This window comes from Suricata suricatta, chromosome 3 (assembly GCF_006229205.1).
Source record: "Suricata suricatta isolate VVHF042 chromosome 3, meerkat_22Aug2017_6uvM2_HiC, whole genome shotgun sequence".
Lineage (NCBI taxonomy): Eukaryota > Metazoa > Chordata > Mammalia > Carnivora > Herpestidae > Suricata > Suricata suricatta.
In genome coordinates this window covers 174,211,426-174,217,710 of record NC_043702.1, presented here as the reverse complement: position 1 = coordinate 174,217,710, position 6,285 = coordinate 174,211,426, and the positions used below count along the sequence as shown (strand labels likewise).

The 6,285-nt window shown below is 54.9% G+C and overlaps 2 long non-coding RNA genes and 1 pseudogene across 2 annotated transcripts in view; 1 reads left to right on the top strand and 2 right to left on the bottom strand.

Annotated features, from left to right (window-relative positions):
• The window catches only part of LOC115288578, an 847-nt gene extending 296 nt beyond the window's left edge, over positions 1 to 551 (top strand). Inside the window, exon 2 of the long non-coding RNA XR_003907103.1 lies at positions 157 to 551. This is a non-coding gene — a long non-coding RNA (uncharacterized LOC115288578). The remainder of the gene's footprint in view (positions 1 to 156) is intronic.
• Positions 552 to 1,051: 500 nt separating this feature from the next.
• LOC115287208 lies at positions 1,052 to 2,316 on the bottom strand (annotated as a pseudogene).
• A 2,044-nt stretch (positions 2,317 to 4,360) lies between these two features.
• LOC115288575 lies at positions 4,361 to 5,427 on the bottom strand. Its single transcript, XR_003907102.1, has 2 exons — positions 4,932 to 5,427; positions 4,361 to 4,665 (listed from the first exon to the last, which is right to left on the bottom strand). It is a non-coding gene; the product is annotated as an uncharacterized LOC115288575 (long non-coding RNA).
• Positions 5,428 to 6,285: the final 858 nt, after the last annotated feature.

Genomic DNA, 6,285 nt, shown 5'->3' with positions numbered 1-6,285 from the left:
CTCCGGGCCAGAGGCGGGCTGCGGTACCCCGACGGGCGGCGGCGGCCAGTGCCCTGCGGACCCCGCGGCGCCTGGGACGGGATCGGCTCGCCGGCCAGCTAGGAGCCAGGGGAAAGCTCTGCCTCTCGGGGCTACCGGCATCCTTTCTACTTCCAGGCGACAAACGAGGTCCTGCATCCGGGAAGTCGCCCAGCCCGGAGCTTCGAGGTGCCAGACCTGTAATCCTTTCTTCGCCGGCAACTTCGACTGCGACCGCTTTGCCTCCTGCCCCTTGCTGTTCGCTGTGTCGCTGCAGTGGCCGCCCTGTCTCCGGTCCCCCCTGCACTTTTCCATCAGCTGCCAGACAGACGCCCCCAAACAGGTTTCAGAAAAGGGTGCCTGTGGGGTTGTGCGGCCGTGAATTCGGTGTCTGCCCCTCACAGGCTACGCGTAACCCGTCATTTCTGTAAAGCCTTGGTTCTCAACTCTGTAAAATGACTTGTCTGGTACAAGTATGTGCTTAGTCCATGGTATCTGTCAATATCACTATAATTCTGTGTCTCCACGCAGCATTTCTTCGTCCAGTATGCATTTATTGGGACCCGGATTCATCCCTGCACTGTTCTACGTACCGGGGATACAGTGACAAACAGGACAGAGATTTCTACCTTCTGGGACTTAACATTCTTTTTTTTTAAATTTTTAAATATTTATTTATTTTTGAGAGACAGATTATGAGCAGGGGAGGGGCAGACAGAGAATTGGAAACAAGCTCCAGGCTGTGAGCTGTCAGCACAGAGCCCGATGCAGGACTTGAACCCACCAACGGTGAGATCATGACCTGAGCTGATGTCAGATGCTCAACAGACTGAGCCACAGGTGCCCCTGGGACTTAACATTCTTGTGGAATAACCCACATTTCCGGTATTTTAGCCTCTACTCCACTCCCACCTCCCAGACTAGCGCTCCCTGAGGACAGGCTGGCGGTTCTGCACTGCTGAGCAGGGAGCCTGAGCACGGGGTGGACTCCGGGAATGAATGGCAGCTTCTCTGCACACACCCTTCGGCCTGCTTTGTTGGTGTCCTTTAGCTTTTATTTCATGATCATAAACTTCACTCTGCAGCCCAGCTGGCCGGGTGGGGTGGGGGGTAAGGAAAACATGGACCGTGAACTGCAGCGGGAGCACAGATTAGATGGTGGCAGATGGGGGCGGAGGGGCGCTCTCTCCAGCTGAGGAAGAAATGGTCTGGTAGTTAAGATAAAATACAAGTCAAACGTGCTAGATTTGTCGGCAGTCAGCAGTGGTGATCTTGCTGGTCGTGCGGTTCCACGGCCTCCCCGGCCTCCGCGATGGGTGCGCCCTCCTTCACCCTACCAAACACCACGAGCATGCCACCCGGCCACTCGGGCTTGGCGGTGCAGGTGGAAAACTGGGGACCGTTTGTGCTGGGTCCAGCATTTGCCATGGACAGGATGCCAGGTCCTGTGTGCTTCGGGATGAAATTCTCATCATCAAATTTCTCCCCATAGATGGACTTGCCGCCAGTGCCATTGTGACATGTGATATCACCACCCTGGCACATAAGTCCCAGAATAATCCTGTGGAAGCAGGAACCTTGGTAACCAAATTCTTTCTCCACAGTGCTCAGAGCACGTAAGTTCTCTGCTGTTTTTGGAAATTTGTCTGCAAACAGCTTAAAGGAGACATGCCTCCCAAGGGCTCAATGTCCATGGCGATGTTGAAGACAGCAGTGGGGCTGGGCACGGCCAGGCGGCGTGGACGGCTCCCGGGCCGTGTGGTCCACAAGGCCAGTCTGCTCTTTTCTTATCCAATCCAACCCGTCTTTCAGTACCGTGTCCCAGTCTTACCCTCCCCGCTGGGTGGCCGCCCTTAGCTTTTCCGGACTAAATTGCTCTTTTACAATGAGCAGTACCCCAGTTTAACGCTTCCCCCCAATTGTTTCTGGCCTGGAAAAGCTACCCTTATGCATAGGTGCTATTTCTCCAGTGTACACTTGTCCAAAGGTCCCTCAGCGAGGCTGAGCACAAAGGACGTGCTCGAGAAATACTTGCTGGTTGCGGGGACTTTTATTCCCACATTTCTCCAGGATTGGAAAGACGTGACTCGTGGATGTTCTTGTTTCTCAGACTCGGCCGCACACAGAGGGAATGTATCTCCCCCCACATGGTCTAGACACCCTCCCGAAGAGCCACTCTGGGTTCAGAAGAGAAATGTCTCCACGTTTCTACGTGGCCCCTCTGCCTCTGCCCGCTCCGGCTGAACCACTGGGTCATTCACTGATATACTGAGCACTCATTTTCTGAGCACCTGTCATGCACGCAACAGTCAGTCGCTGTGACCGCCACTGTGGGAGACACAGAGACAGGGTCTGCTGTCTGCCCTCAAGGAGGCCGGAGCCTAGTGATGGGGGGAAATATTCTCATGGCTCGGATGAGAAGGCGAATTCAACGTCAAGCACTCTTAGGCAAACAAACAGAACAAAACGACAAATCAGTGGCTTCCCATTGTTCATGGAACTGAATTCCCTTGTGTGACCGTCAGGACCTGTCACTGCCGCCGCTCCCCACGACCCTCTGCTCTAGCCACAGAGCCCACTCTCACTTGTTCGAGTCCATAGTCCCAGGCTTTTGGCCAGTGCAAGTTATTGAGTCCAAAAAAATCACTTTTATTGACTACTTATGACCACCAGCCACAGGCGAGTTTCTGGGTGAACGAACATGGATAAGACGCAAGACGCACTTGACGCAGAAGAGTTTGAAACCGCGGGGGTGACAGGGAGGAGGACAGGTTCATGGCACTGTCCTCAGTGCTCTGAAAGCAGTTAGCGTGGAGCTTCCCTGTCCTTGGTTTGTCTTTTCATTCCCTTCAGTGTGTCTTTTTTTTTTTTTAATGTTTATTTATTTTTGAGAGAGAGACGAGGGGAGGGCAGGAAGGGACAGAGAGAGGGAGACACAGAATCTAGTGGGCTCCAGGCTCTGAGGTGTCAGCACAGAGCCCGACGTGGGGCTCGAACCCATGAACTGCGAGATCATGATCTGAGCTGACGTCGGATGCTTAACTGACTGAGCCCCCCTGGTGCCCCTCACTGTGTCTTTTTGATGAATACGTTGCTTTCTTCTAATTAAAATGGTCTCTAAAAAGGCAGTTAACACTGCCTCAGAAATCCTGCCTCTGGCTGCTTTGGGCTGTAAGCATTTGGGAAGGAACCAGATACCCGACTTGTGACAATATGACACCTGCATCCACTGTCCACCACAGGGGCCTCCACCCGGTGACTCCGCTTCGCAAGCCCCTTGGAATCATATGCCCTTTCCCCTTCCTTCTCTAAACCTGGGCAAACGCGTTAACGACCGCTTCACCCAGGGGCTCCCAGCCCCGACGCATCCCACTGTGGATGGAAAATCTCAGAAACGCCGTGGGTTGGTGAAGACGCATCATCCCTCTCTACTTCTCCCTGCTAGGATCCATTCTGACTGGAAGACTGACAATCAACTGATGAGGGAAATGTTTCTGTTGAAAGACTTCCGGAAGAATCCAGTTGCTGCCTGCCCTCCTCGAAGGAACCCCAAACCAAGGGACTGAGTAGCGCCTCGTTAGACGCGCAGGGACCGGCTCGAGGCTGCCTGGCTGTCTGCCGAGGGTCCCTGGCTTCGTGCACTGTTTCCCGCCGTGCAAGGCAGAGCCCAGGCTGCCACCGACCTCTCCTTTGGGATCAGTAACAAGAGGGCGGCCAAGATGGTGTGTGGTTGAGCCGAGAAGGAAGCTCCAACTGGGCGCTGGCCGAGGGGCCTTCTGTACACGAACTGCGCCAGTTTTCCAGAAGCATCCAGAATCACGGCTATTACAGTAATTTTGCAGCATTTTTCTTTTTTTAGGTTCATTTTTTATTGCAGTAAATATATACCTAACATGGAATTTGCCATTTTACACCATTTAAAGTGTACAGTCCAGTAGCCTTAAAAACATTCACATTGTTATGCGACCACATCACCATCCGTCTGCAGAAGTTTTTTAATGTCTCGAACTGAAATCTACCCCCATTTAACACCCATTCCCGCCTCACACCGGCACCTGGCGGCCACTACTCCTTTCTATTTCTATGATTCTGACTACTCTACGTAGCTCATGGGCATGGAATTGGGCAATAAATTCATTTCTTAATGTTTATTTGAGAGAGAGAGAGAGAGAGAGAAAGACAGGGTGTGAGCAGGGGAGGGGTGGAGAGAGGTAGACACAGAATCGGAAGCAGCTCCAGGCTCTGAGCGGTCAGCACAGAGCCCGACACGGGGCTCGAACTCATGAGCCAGGAGATCATGACCTAAGACGAAGTCGGTCACTCAACCAACTGAGCCAGCCAAGCACCCCAAAGTCATTTTTAATTTACATAAATAATACATGCTTATATTCTCATTTAAAAAAATCAAATTCTGAAATAGTGAATATAAATGTCAGGATACAAATATAGTTGTCCAGGAAATGTTAACTACTTCATTCTTATTTCTACAGAGTAGCAGGAACTCAATCTCTGTTAATGTAGGGACTCCCCAGTCATTTTCTCCAGAGGTGTCTCTAGTTTTCTAGAAGGCTCCTGATGTGCCAGAGGCACAGACATGCTTGGGTATCCATACTTTCCTCTCTGGCTCCTGCTGGCAGCTGTGGGTTCCTAGAAGCATGGCCACAGCCCTCGCCTTATTCAGGGGGTCCCTGGCACGGTGCCCCTCCCCCGCCCCTCCCTCTACCTTCCCGCCTCTCGGGAGCCCGGGGTTGGGGTGGTGGGTGGGGGGTGGGGGGGCTTGCCTGGGCTCTGCAAGCCAGGCGGCACGGGCTGAGCCGAAATATTGGAGGGTGTCTTAGACACCCTATCTGGGCACAGCCCAGTGCGGGCCAACAACAAGACGCCCTCTTCCACGGTAACATTATCACACCCACGCAGGTCGACGCTGGCATAATCCACTATTTTCTGATGCAGCGTCCGTATTCAGTTTTCTCCAAATGCCCTCTATGACTTTCGGAAAGACTCCGGGATGCCACGGAGGATCACGTGTGCCCGCAGCGCACTCGTGGGGAGGGGCAAGGGAGAGAGAGAAGCCCCCCAGCTCCGGCTCCCGGCACAGACACCAAGGGGCCTTCTAAGTGCGTGGGTCCCCTGAGTCTCAGATGGACCCAAGGTTTCGGTGGACTAGCTTCCGCTTCTCGCTCAAGCGCCCTCCGGGGCCTGGCGCGGACTTCCGGCCTCCGTGAGCCGCGCCTTGATGCTCCCTTGAGGGTCTGTCCTATTTCCAGTTTCCACCGCGGCCTCTCTTCCTAAGCCCAGTCCTCCTCCTGCTCACGCGGCGGGGCTTGGGGAGTGAGACTTGCCGCCCCTGCCGCTGAGAAGTGAGGCAGGGGTCTGTGCGTGTCACACACCTCCCGGGAGCCCTCCTGGGACCCCCCACCCCCGGCCGGACCCCACCCTCCCGTTGCCAGGACAACCACCTCTGTGAGGACACGGACACTGAAGAATTGGCGGGGGTGGTGAGGCCTCATCACATCAGCGATCACAGCCCCTCATGATCATGGAGACGACAGGGAACGTGTCTTTGTCTTCCATCCCCAAAGTAAGGGGCAGGCTGGGGCACAGGCAGGGGCAAGGACAGCTGACCCGGCAGTCCTGCTTGCTGTGAGCTACTCCTTATTTTTAAAAATATTATTTATTTATTTGGGGGGCGGGGGGCAGAGAGAGAATCCCATTCAGGCTCTGAGCTGTCAGCACAGAGCCAGACGCTGGGGCTCAAACTCCCAAAGCGTGAGCTCCTGACCTGAGCGGAAACCAAGAGCACATCTGACCGACTGAGCCCCCCCCCCCCCCCCCCCCCCCCCCCCCCCCCCCCCCCCCCCCCGCAGCCTCGCGGGCTACCAAGGGAGCCGGGAGCTGCCAGGCGTGAGCCCCCACCCCGCACCCCTCCCCTGGGGTCTGGCTCCGCCTGCTCCAGCGCCGCATGGACAGTGTACCTCACAGACCTCCCCTAGGCGGTCGCGCGGCAACCTTCCATAGCGTCTCTCCATCCTTCCAGCGCCCGTCGTCACTAAACATGGCCCCCGGCACCCCTTCCAGAACAAAACACCAGCGCTAAGCGTCCCCACAGCTTCTACTCACTGAGAACTTACCGCTGCCTCCCTATCAGGTCGATACTGTTATTACCCCTGTTTTGCAGATGAAGAAACTGAGGCACAGGCAGGTTAAATAACCTTCCTGAGATCCGATAAGCGGGAGGCAGAGATGCAAGGGTCTAGCTGCGTGTCT